We start from the raw sequence: 12985 nt of genomic DNA on the forward strand, positions 1-12985 counted from the left end.
GCGGTAAGCACTTCTACCCCCGGACAGGAGTGGGCGCTGTTCTTAACGACCTCTTCACTTTGATGACCTCTGACCTCATCGCAGGACGTCACCTGTTTACTCATTCAGCCGACAAGAAGTGGGTGTTCATTTATGGAAGGCTCCTTTTATCTCAGGACCCAGGAGTACCTCTGGTGTCAAGTGGCTACAGCCTGGCAGCACTGCTGGGTCAAGCAGAACTTCCTTTGAGACGGGCACCTTGGGGTTGTTCTCTGAGACTACATGTCCCAAGGTGCCCTGCAGGAGTTTGAATGGCAGCTCTGCCACTTAGAGTACTGGGGGAACAAACAGCCATCAGAGGCTGTCCTTCCCTATCCTTCCAATTTATCCTGGCCAGGAAAGGAACTGTCAGGGAAGCCTGTCCATCCACCTGGGGCATCCCATCCGGGTAAGGAACCTTCCACTCTGCTTGTCAGGGTACCTGTCCATCCTGTTTGGGACTTAAAATAGATAGATAGATAGATAGATAGATAGATAGATAGATAGATAGATAGATAGATAGATAGATAAAGGCACTATATAATAGATAGATAGATAGATAGATAGATAGATAGATAGATAGATAGATAGATAGATAGATAGATAGATAGATAGATAGATAGATAGATAGATAAAGGCACTATATAATAGATAGATAGATAGATAGATAGATAGATAGATAGATAGATAGATAAAGGCACTATATAATAGATAGATAGATAGATAGATAGATAGATAGATAGATAGATAGATAGATAGATAGATAAAGGCACTATATAATAGATAGATAGATAGATAGATAGATAGATAGATAGATAGATAGATAGATAGATAGATAGATAGATAAAGGCACTATATAATAGATAGATAGATAGATAGATAGATAGATAGATAGATAGATAAAGGCACTATATAATAGATAGATAGATAGATGGATAAATAGATAGATAGATAGATAGATAGATAGATAGATAGATAGATAGATAGATAGATAGATAGATAGATAAAGGCACTATATAATAGATAGATAGATAGATAGATAGATAGATAGATAGATAGATAGATAGATAGATAGATAGATAGATAGATAAAGGCACTATATAATAGATAGATAGATAGATAGATAGATAGATAGATAGATAGATAGATAGATAGATAGATAGATAGATAAAGGCACTATATAATAGATAGATAGATAGATAGATAGATAGATAGATAGATAGATAGATAAAGGCACTATATAATAGATAGATAGATAGATGGATAAATAGATAGATAGATAGATAGATAGATAGATAGATAGATAGATAGATAGATAGATAGATAGATAAAGGCACTATATAATAGATAGATAGATAGATAGATAGATAGATAGATAGATAGATAGATAGATAGATAGATAGATAGATAGATAGATAAAGGCACTATATAATAGATAGATAGATAGATAGATAGATAGATAGATAGATAGATAGATAAAGGCACTATATAATAGATAGATAGATAGATGGCCAGGGACTTGGCCCCACCGGGAGGCCTGGAGAAGCAGGGGACTAGGAGAGGGGCAATTCCTTCCTCAGAACGCAAGAGGGCAGCCATCCTGGATTGTGTGGGAGCCATGGAACTGGAAGGCTCAACCCTGTGGGGATCCATGGCCACCACCAGGGGGGCGCCCAAAGGACTATGGAGCCTTGGGCCGCAGCATTTCCATCACACCAGTAAGTGGAGATCATCAGGGAGCACCTGGAGCACATCCGAGTGCAGTATAAAAGGGGCCTCCTCACTCCATTCAGAGACGGAGCTGGGAGGAGTGGAGTGGAGTGGAGGTGGCAGAAGAAGGAAAGGACTGTGAGTCTTTGGGCACTGTGTTTGTGCTGTGTTGTGTGTAGGAAAAGAGAAATAAACCGTGTGTTTTGGACATCTGATGTTGTGTCTGTCTGTGTCCAGGCTATCTTTTACAATAGATAGATAGATAGATAGATAGATAGATAGATAGATAGATAGATAGATAGATAGATAGATAGATAGATAGGAAAGGCACTACATAATGGTTAGTAAGTGTTCATCCACTGAGTCAGCATCCTCTTTATGAATTCCAACCATAGTTGGCAGGTCACAGTACTCGCCCAGCCCAGCCCAGCAGAGGCCTCAGTCTGCTCTTGGGAGTTACAAGGAAGCTCATCTTAAATATCTCAAAGGAGTTATAATTAAGAATGTGACCTGATGACTAATTGTGGGTCAGCCAAGCCTAACTGAACTCTGTAAATGAGGGTGTGGACAGAGAAAAAGAGACGCCATCTGCAAGTGCTGGGGTGGAGCAGAGGGAAAGTACAAGGGGGGAGTGGAGAGAGACCAAGCACACTGAGTGGGCCAGAGTGGCACATATGGGGACCAGGTGTACAGTGGAGGAGGCCAGAGGCAAAGAACGAGGGGGGTGACTAACAGGGATCAGTTATAAGTGGGGCTGACATGATTGGACATATGGGGGTATGTGGCGCAGGAGGTAAAAGTACATGAAGTGGGCGTGTTTGGGGAGCGTCTACAATGAGGAGGCGTGGCCAGAGACTTAGCTACAAGGGGCGACCGGCATGACCTGTGAATAAGAGCCCTGCTCAGCCAACATTAAAGCCTCCTGTGATTTTTCACACTGGCTTAAGGATCTGCGGTCCTGATTGTACCGACATGCCTGTTAGTTGGATTGGCGATGCTACGTTGGCTCCTGGTGTGTTCGCCCTGTCCAGACACCGTTCCTGCTTCCCTGTCATCATGTTCCACCTTTTGACGCTGATTACTGTCAGTTCTTTCGCGATTATTGTGTGGTCTTGAATGGAAACGCAATACACTCGTATCAGGCGCAAACGAAATTCAATAAGTTTGCTTTACTTTTCGTTATAACACTCAATCTATGGATGTGAATGAATTTGCATTTTAAATTGAAACGAAAACTGCGTGCCACGATGAAAGGTAATTGATCATTTGGTTGATGTGTTTTTTAATTATGACACAATAAAACACCCCACGTGCACACGCATCGCGTTGCTATGTAGTTAACACGTTGGATTGCATTTAATTTTGGCACGAAGTACCTTCCATCGTGCAAGACCCGCAGTTTTGGATTTTTAAAAATAGTGACATCTAGTGGTGGATAGAAATCACAACAGCCTTGAGCTCGAGAGGGAGCGCGCATCCAAGTCACGATTGCTTACAGGTGGAGTAAAAAACTAAGAACGCTCTGCTTGTTCATTTTAATCTTATTATAACTACTTGTCATTTAAATTCTACAATAAATGTACATGCTAGTATGTGGGATTGCACCCTATAATAAAATAATGTTTAAATCGGTGGCCTTAAAGATGTAATTTGTTTCTCCAAAAGCACCCATTTTATTTCATTATCAGCCACCACTGATTTTGTTTTTCATAGAAAGGAATTTTTGCTGTAAAAGTTAACTATTTTCCCATCAATGCATGTGGAATAAAAGGATTAAAAGAGAATCTTAAAGGGGTTTAGGGAATGTGCTTCTGGAACAGAACATATGTAAAAGGGTTTAAGGAAGCTGCCTCCACTATTAATGACACGTCATAAACTCTGCTACAGATGAATTGTATTAATATAGTTTTTACCTTGTCAAAACACTCGTGACCGCATTCCCCCCCCCCCCCCCTTCGGGTCTTCATTATTTAACTCAATATAGACGCTTTATGAAATAACGACCGGTGGCTTCACAGCCCCTTGTATTGCGTGTGGGGTGCGAGGTGGCGCAAATCATCAAAACCATCGGCGCGCGCCCGAGGGTTTCAGTGACGCGCGAAGCTTCGAACGTCACCAGTCACGTGGAGATAAGCTAATCGAAACGCGGTGTGTGAGTCGCCAAAGTGTCGCGATCTTCGGTGTCAAACGTCCGATATCAACTACTGTCAGAGCTCGCTGGATTTGTTTATGTGTCAAAATTACGTGTGCGTTTCAGTTGTGTGTTTAATCGTATCCGTTCTCTGGAGCTGTTGTAAACAAAGGATTTCGACTGCATGGGCAAAATTAGGTTTGGGGCGTACGATCAAAAACAACTCCGATTTTAAGAACTACAACCGTATTGCTATTATCGTTGTTATTACTTATTATCTGTGCGACGTCTTTTTACCCAAGATGACTTACCACGTATGTGATACAATAGATTACACGTGTTTCTTTTGTTTTCTTTTTTTTTAAATTTCGGCACAGGCATGTGAAGTGACATGCTCAGGGTCACACAGTATCAGCAGCGGGTTTTGAACCCACAACTTCAGTTTGATGTCCAAAGCCTTAACCATTACACCACACTGGGCTTCCAAATTTGTTTCTTTTTGCCCACGTTTAGAATTGAATCAGTGCCGTTACTCTGCAAGTGCAGTAGAATCACTGCGCCACCGGGCAGGGCAGTACTGCTCCATCTTTACGTTACTTCCCAAGTCTCTCTCTTTTATGACCTTTTGTGCCCAGTGGCACATAAGGCAGAAATATGATGATGCCAAGCAGATCTGTCAAGTGGCAGTGATTGTGCTTCTGTCCAATTCATATCAAAGAAGTGAAGTTCTTCGTTAATATTTTGCGCCCAGGTCGTCCTTGGTCTGCCTGGTCTGTGTTTTCGAGGAAGGACCCACTGCCCACGGTCACAAAGTCACGTAATATAAAGTTACAACATAAGCTAAATCGCTCTTACACTTCGTTACAATAAGTAGGATCTCGTGTTTCAATCAAAACAACCACAAGTTTAGCAATCAAAAAACATTACCGCTCTCCTCCAAACACAACGCGCGTCTATCGGCCCCGCGGCGTGCGCGCGCTCTACCCCCGCGTAACCTTCTAATGCATCCCCCTTATCCCAGTGTCACATTCAAAATTGTTCCACATTTGTTATAACAGCGTACGGAAACGTAGACACGTACTGTTAACGATATTTAAATGACAGAAAAAGCTGTTTTTCTTTTAATTTGTTTGTCTGGTTATTTTATTTATGGGAAAACAACCGTTTTAACATGTAATCTGTTTATAAGAATTATTTCTGGACGCTTAGAAATAACTGAAGGGTTTTTTGTCCGGGTCCTTCTGACTCACATATGATAGATATCGTTAGCGTCCTCTTGATGTCTAGTTATGCAAGATATCGAGTTTTGGGGGACTCCCCCTATTTTTGTCTCTCTAAACCCGAAAGCCCATTTTGGACCATATTTTGTGAAGGAAATTCCGGCCCTTATGATAAAGAACAAACCAATAATGAGTCTTCAGCAAAAATCAATAGAAGAACTTGGAAGTTGTGCAGGTCATTTCAACCGACGCAAATTCACACTTTAATGGGATATAACGGGGTCAAAAAATGGGGAGGCATGTGGGGTGTCGTTTTATTCTATTCTGAGGTTGCTGGTCACCAATATGATTAGACTAGCTGTGTGTGGTCTTTGGGACAAAAACAAGCCGAAGACCCCCAAGCAGTTTTGTGTATTCGTGAACTCGGAGAGGCGTCAGCTAATTCTTAAGGATGACTCCGTGCCGAGGACGTGGACCCACCTGCGCTTGCTGCCCCACTGGCTTTCATAAGAAGACACTGGCGATATCATATCTTAGCCGTATCGCTGGCGTATGAGTTATGTTAATCTTTGTCTCGAGTAAACACCTTCAGAAAGACAAAGTTTATAATTAAAACTTCAAGCCTTGTCCTCCGTTGTTTCAGTTGTTGTGCCGCGGCGTTTGTTGCGCAGGCGCCATCTAGTGGCTGAGGTTGAGCGTGAGCAGAGAGGACTGCTCCATAAACACTCACACACACACACACACACACAGGTCTTTGATTTATATGTATCTAATGTTTGATACTTCATTTACCGGTGGTCCTAGCCCTCTAAGAGCCGCTCTCTGAAGATGCAAAATGACACATTTTAAACATAAGCATGTGAGGTATCGTTTCAGACTATTTCAAAGTCAGTGATTACAAATATGAGGTTATTTTTGAATTTATTTTTGACTCTTTACTAGAGATTAGCCTTCTATGGACCGCTATCAAATTTCTATTACAATCAAGAACATTTAGACTTTAAACAATTAAACTAAACACTCATTTGAAAATTTCAAATATATGGCACATCTATTTTTATTTATTAGATAGATAGACAGATCCATAAATAAGAAAGGCACTATATAATAGAAAGTGTGGACCACCAAGGGGCGCACTGCCACCCAAACCGGACATAGACGGATGTGGGACACAAGCGCAAACACAGACTTTATTTTTTTTTCTTTTCCCCGTGGGTAACGCATTCCCCCGTTTCCCACGTGTACAGCAAAGTCACAGTACACAAAACACACCTCTCTTCTTTCTCTCGTTCCTCCGCTCCTGCTGGCGAACTTCGTCTTCTCCCACCCGACTCTGGCTCTCTGAGTCGTAGCTCCTTTTACAAGGCAGTTCGGAAACGCTCCAGGTGCTCGTTGACCCACATCTGGGTGTGGCAGAAGAGAAGCAAATACGGGCTCAGTAGCAGCTGCAGCACCCCCTGGTGGCGCCTATGGAACCCAACAGGGCTGCTCCAAACTCCAGCACCCATAGAGCCCTGTGGAACTCTGAGGCACTGCTGCGACCCAGGGGGGCTGCCACCTAGCGCTTCGGGAGAGGTAATGCTTTGGATACGCTCCCTGCCACAGTCCTTCCAGCATAGAGGCCTCCCGGCTGTACAATACAATAGATAGATAGAAATGAAATGCAAGACAGGCTCGTCCAACATCAGTGCCTGACCTCACAAATGCTTTACTGGTCAAAAATTCCCATAAACACACTCCTACACCTGGTGGAAAGCTGCAAAGGGTGGGCCAACTCCTTATTAAAGACTATGTATTAAGAAGGGGATAGAATTAAAGTTCATGTGTATGTAAAGATAGATAGATAGATAGATTGGTAGATAGATAGAAATGAAAGGCACTATATTAATAATAGATAGATAGAAATGAAAGGCACTATATAATAAATAGATAGATAGATAGAAATGAAAGGCACTATATTAATGATAGATAGATAGATAGATAGATAGATAGATAGATAGATAGATAGATAGATATGAAAGACACTATATAATAATTAGATAGATAGAAATGAAAGGCACTATATTAATGATAGATAGATAGATAGATAGATAGATAGATAGATAGATATGAAAGACACTATATAATAAATAGATAGATAGATAGAAATGAAAGGCACTATATTAATGATAGATAGATAGATAGAAATGAAAGGCACTATATAATAGATAGATAGATAGATAGAAATGAAAGGCACTATATAATAGATAGATAGTGTCGTACATGGCTGGGGGTCAGACCCGGCTGGGACGCCTGGAAGGACTAGGTTGTGGCATATTTGTCCTCCAGGCCACAAGGAGGCAACCACCCTGGAGTAGAAGAGGCCCACGGAAGGAGAGCAGGGAGGCTCAAGACCGTTGGGGCCTCTGGTCACCGCCAGGGGGCGCCCCGAGCCTCATTGAGCCCAGGACTTATTTACTTCCGCCACACATATGGAGGACGATCCTTCCAGGGTCACCCAGAGTGCTTCCGGGTGCTCTCCTAACACTTCCGCCACACCAGGATGTGACATCATGCAGAGCAGCTGGAGCCCATCTGGGTGAGGATAAGAGGGGCCGCCTCCCTCCAATCAATGAGCTGGAGTCGGGAGCAGGAGTAGGACGAAGCTCCTGGAGAGAGAGTGCAGGTGGCCCAGGGACAAGGAGAGAGAAGGCCCAGGAGAAGGGAGACTGGGGCTAGAAGCACTGTGGGAGTTGTGCGAGACTGACTTGTGTGTTGTGAAGAAGAGAAATAAAAGGTATTTGGAAAAAGATGTGGTCTCTGACTGGTGGTGTCTGGGCAATTATCACAATAGATGGATAGATAGATAGATAGAAATGAAAGGCACTATATTATAGATAGACTCATGGCGCTAGATAAGGAAATACAGGAATGTCGTGTCATTTTCTAACTCTCTTAGTCCAGACAGGGTCTCAGGGTTTGGGGGGCTTGAGCTTATCCCAGCTAGCATAGAAGGCACAAGGCAGGAGCAAACCATGGAGAGGCAGAAGGAGACTTTGTGTTCATTGGTGACTTTGAATGCTAAAAACAATAAGGGATTGGGCTGCCTTGGCTTAATTGTGTCTTGAGTATTGGGGGCTCGGTGGCGCCCCTTGGTGGTCACATTGGTTTATGGAAAAAAAATCTCGTTAGCAATAACTGTTACTCCAAAGATCAGTTATATTAGATGCATATTTTATGAATTTTGAGTTTATGACATGTTGTGATTCTAGCAATACAATACCTAAGTAACCCGCTAGAGTTGGCATAATGAGGTAATTTTAATATGAATATCAAATACTAAAGCATGAAATTGTGCAATATCAGTTGTTAATTGCACTCATTTTCCTGTTGTGGTTTGCTTCTTTTTGACCGTTAAATGACTCAGCCTGTGTCTTGTCACCAGTCTTCTTTGTGGTTTCCGTGGCCATGATCTGATGGCACTGCCAAGATCGTGAGGGGGTCTGGCTGGGGTGGCATCGTGGCTTTACACAAATGATGTTGTCCTCTTTGCTTCATCTGATGGTGACCTTCAGCACTCACTCGAGCAGCCGGGATGAAGGATCAGCACCTCCAAGTCTGAGGTCATGGTGGTTCCCTCTTGGCAAAGCGTAGATTGGCAGGAATAACTGGTGTTAGTGGCATTGTGATCTGTTGTGAGAGTAGGGAGCAGGTCAAAGAGACCTGGAGAGGTGGAGATCTGCTCTAGAGAGGAGAGGGGTGAAGATCAGTAGGACGGTGACACTGACCAGAAAGCAGGAGACAGAGCTGGAGGTGGAAAAGATGCTAAGATTGGCATTGGGTGTGAAGAGGATGGACAGGATTAGAAATGAGAACATTAGAGGGTCAGCTCAGGTGGGACGGTTGGGAGGCAACGTCAGAGAGGCGAGATGTGCAGAGGAGAGATACTGGGTATAATGAGAGAAGGGTACTAACGATAGAGCTGCCAGGCAAGAGGAGAAGAGGAAGGCCTAAGAGAAGGTTTATGGATGTGGTGAGAGAGGACATGAAGGTGATGGGGGTAACATAACAAGATGACAAGGACAGAAAGATATGGAAGAAGATGATGATCCACTGTGGCAACCCCTAATGGGAACAGCTGAAAGAAGAAGAAGAAGAAGTGGAGGAGTTCAGGCATCTTGAGATCTTGTTCACAAGTGATGGAAAAAGGGAATGCGAGATTGGAGTGGCAGCATGGAGGAGCCTAAAGACCACACTCTCACTTTACCGGTCGATCTGTCCTTGCCTGCGCTCACGAGCTGTGTGGTAATGCCCCGAAAGGACGAGGTCACAGGTACAAACGGCGAAAATGACATTTCATCGACGGCTGATACGCCACAACTGGGTGAGAATCTTAGTGACTTGGGAGACCTTCAGAGTAGAGTCGCTGCTCCTCTGGGAGTCGAGAAGAACCAATTGAGGTGGTTTAGCCTGGTCCTAAGGATGAGCACCCATCCCCGAGGGGCTCTTACTAAAGCTGCGTCCCACTGGGCTGGAGGGGTTAAAGCACTCAGTTGGCTTGGGAACACCTTGGAATTCGCCTTGTAGCTGAGGACTAGGAAGTCTAAGCTGAACCTGCTGTGCCCACCATGCCCGCCACCCCTGGACCTTCATCAGAAGATGAGATGTGGAGGTTTCTGTCATCGTTTTAAGCAGCTGTGATGGGCAGCAGGAAGTCTCTTAGGGTAGGATGGGTTTAATTATCAGATTCATTGATGATCAGCATATTGACATCGGCAGGGATTTCATTTTAGTGACACAGTGCATCTGGTGGGGGGGGGGGGGGGGGGGTACTCAGCCCATGAAAATGAGGTGTAGGTGCCAATTGTGGCCAGTCAGCGCCAGATGAGATGCCTGTGCTCTGCAGGGTATTGTTATGCATCAGCTAGAAGTCGTGAGTACTTGATGTTGAGTTGCTGTTTCTGTTAATTTTCAGATATTATTTTTCATGCCAATGTTATTTTGATTTCATATGTGACTTTGTCATTGTGTATTGTCACCTTAAATGGGGTTACATTTCTTGTTTTTGAGGGTGGAGCCCCAGGAGGCGGGGCCAACCCGACATCACCACTCCTGAGTCCTCCCTCGGCCTATTTACTGTAATTTGGTGGAGAAGGCTCAGGAGTTGGGAATCTTTCATTTGTTGGAGTCTCATAACAACTTAACATAAGAAATGTGACAAATGAGACGAGACCAGTCAGCCCATCCAAAGCTCATTTGTTTTGCAAATAGCTAAGCTGTCCCAGCATCCCCTTCAGATACGTCTCCAAGGTTGTCAAGGATTCTGCTTAAATTTGAGAGTTGATTGCTAAAGCTAACATGTCGTTGGTCCTGATCCTGCTAGATATTTATTCTGCCTTTGAAACGGTCAACTAGGAAATTCTTCTTGCCACCCTCTCTGACTTTGGCATGACTGAGCCTGCTCTCACATGATTGGAGTCCCACATCTCGGGCAGACCTTACAGTGAGTCCTGGTGAGAGGAGCACAGCAGACATGCACAGGTGTACTCCAAGGATCAGTGCTGGGTCCTCTGCTCTTCTCTGCTCCGTCGTCCAATCCCATGGGTTCTCTTATCAGTGCTGTGACAATGACACACAGCTGGACTGGTCAGTCCATCCGGAGGACAATATGCCATCAGCTGGAGTCTCTGCAAGTCTTACTGATATCTCAACCTGGATGAAGGACCACCATCTGCAGCTCAACCTGTGAGCTTCTTGTGATCCCGGCCAGCCAGTCTGCTCAACATCTTGTCTCAGTGTCACTAACACCTGCCAGGTCAGTAGGTGACCTTAGGGTGGCTCTCTTTTTCTGACCACATTTCAACTGTGTGTCTCGTCCATGCAGGTCCACACTGTACAACATCCACAAGGTCAGACCCTCATCTGGTAGAGCAGGCAGCACAACATCTGGTCCAGGCCTTTGTTCTCGTCATATCTGAACTACTGCAACTCACTTCTGGCAGGAGGACCCGAATGTGCCATCAAGACACTGCAGGTGCTCCAGAATGCAGTAGCCCATCTTGTATTTAACCAGCCGAGACTGGCACATGGCACTCCTCTCTTCAGGTTGCTACCTTGGCTCCCTGGAAGTTCAAATTCCTGATGCTGGCCTACAGAGGGTCCACACCTGAGTGTATATGGAGACACTGATGAGGGGCTCTGCTCCTTCTCGCCCACTCAGGTGTGCCAGTGCACAGCGTCTGGTGATGCCACCTTTGTGCGGTATCAAGTCTCAATCTTGACTCTTTTCCCATGTAGTTTCTTGCTGCCCACCTCCATCTGTACCACTGACCCCCTCAAGAAGCGACTGAAGACCCGTCTGTTCTGTGAATATCTGTCTGTCTGATCGATTGGACTTTGCTCTGTGATCTTTTATACTGTTGGTTAATTTGTTGTTTTAGGTTTCATTGCTTTATCGATTGTACTCCATGATTGTAAATTTATTAGTCATCACTTCTTTTCACTTGTGGCAATCACCTTTAGTTTCCTGTCCTATTAGCCTTACTGAACAAACAGGCCCAAGTCTAATGTTACTCGATTATGTTGACCTCCTTTGTAAGTCGATTTGGATAGAAGTGTCTGCCAAGCAAATAAATGTAAATGTAAACTTCACGTCTCATTTGAGTATGCGATTCACTGCTAAGTTGAAAGACTCCTGCAGGATCAGCTTTACCAACGCCTTTGAGGACTTTGAAGACCTTGATGAGGTCCCCATTCCCACCCCCTACCCCCCAATCCCACTCTGGTGGTCTCTTCTGCTCGAGGTTAATCAGGTTTAATTCTCCGACACGTCCCGAAGTCCTGGGATGCGCTCGGCTGCTCCCCTCTGCTCGGCGGCTTGGGGCTCAGTGGCGCCCTCTTGTGGTCACCACCTGTAATTTGTTCTGCTTTTGTAATCGGGAACGCAGCGGTAAAACTGATTGTATTCCTGCCTCTTGTTTGTTCACAGGCACATAACTGGGCTTTCTCCACAGACACTTGGGCCGCCTAATCCAAGCCGAGGATGCGCACACTTCTAGTGATTTATTTTATTCCCACTAGAGATATTTATTTAAATATTAAATGACAGGCAGATGCCTGCATGCGGAATTAATGCATTAAATCGCTTCCAGACAAACACAAAACGCCTTTCTTCTTGTTTCGAATGACACGAATGTCGCTGCAAGCAAAACACAATTTAATTTGCTTTTGTTTTTCTATTCTAAAGGGAGACACTGAGCCCTGCTGCGAGTTCACTTTTTGTGCTTCACTACTTACGACCCTGAACGGAATTAAGCAGGGGGTCTCATGTTAAAGTGCAGGTGCGCAGTTTGTATACATGTTGTTGGACATTTACAGTTTAATGCAAATGAGTTTTTTTTTTTTGTATTTATCCATTGGTGTTTTAATTTGCTTTCACGGGAAGCTGCAGCCTGTCGAGACAACATTGGGCACAAAGCAGGAACGACAATCCCGTTAACTCCATCTTAATTGAAAAAAGCATGGAAACAGAAAGCGAAAAGGGGTCTCAGTCTGAGAGCTTCGGTAAACACATCCTGAGGAGAAACTCAGACACAAAGAATGCAAGCCACAGATTTTTCTTTAAAGACAGTGAATCAGAGATGTTTCTTTATTGTTAGGGCACGTGACGTGTTTTACAATATATAGCACGTAAAAAATAATAACAATAAAAGAAAGAAAGAAATACAGGATGCGGTAACTGACTTGCTCATGGGCAACATAAACGGTTTTGTTCTTCAGAGGCCTCGTTCGTTTTACTGTACAGACATGACGTCCTTGGGGAGTTCATTTTGATTTGTGCAGCGACACGTTCGGCCAGTGTCCCCGTAAAGAACCCGACGGCGCGCTGCTGAAATCACATCTCACTGTTTACTGACGACAAAGAGAA

This window comes from Erpetoichthys calabaricus, chromosome 14, assembly GCF_900747795.2.
Source record: "Erpetoichthys calabaricus chromosome 14, fErpCal1.3, whole genome shotgun sequence".
In the NCBI taxonomy this organism is placed as follows: Eukaryota; Metazoa; Chordata; class Cladistia; order Polypteriformes; family Polypteridae; genus Erpetoichthys; species Erpetoichthys calabaricus.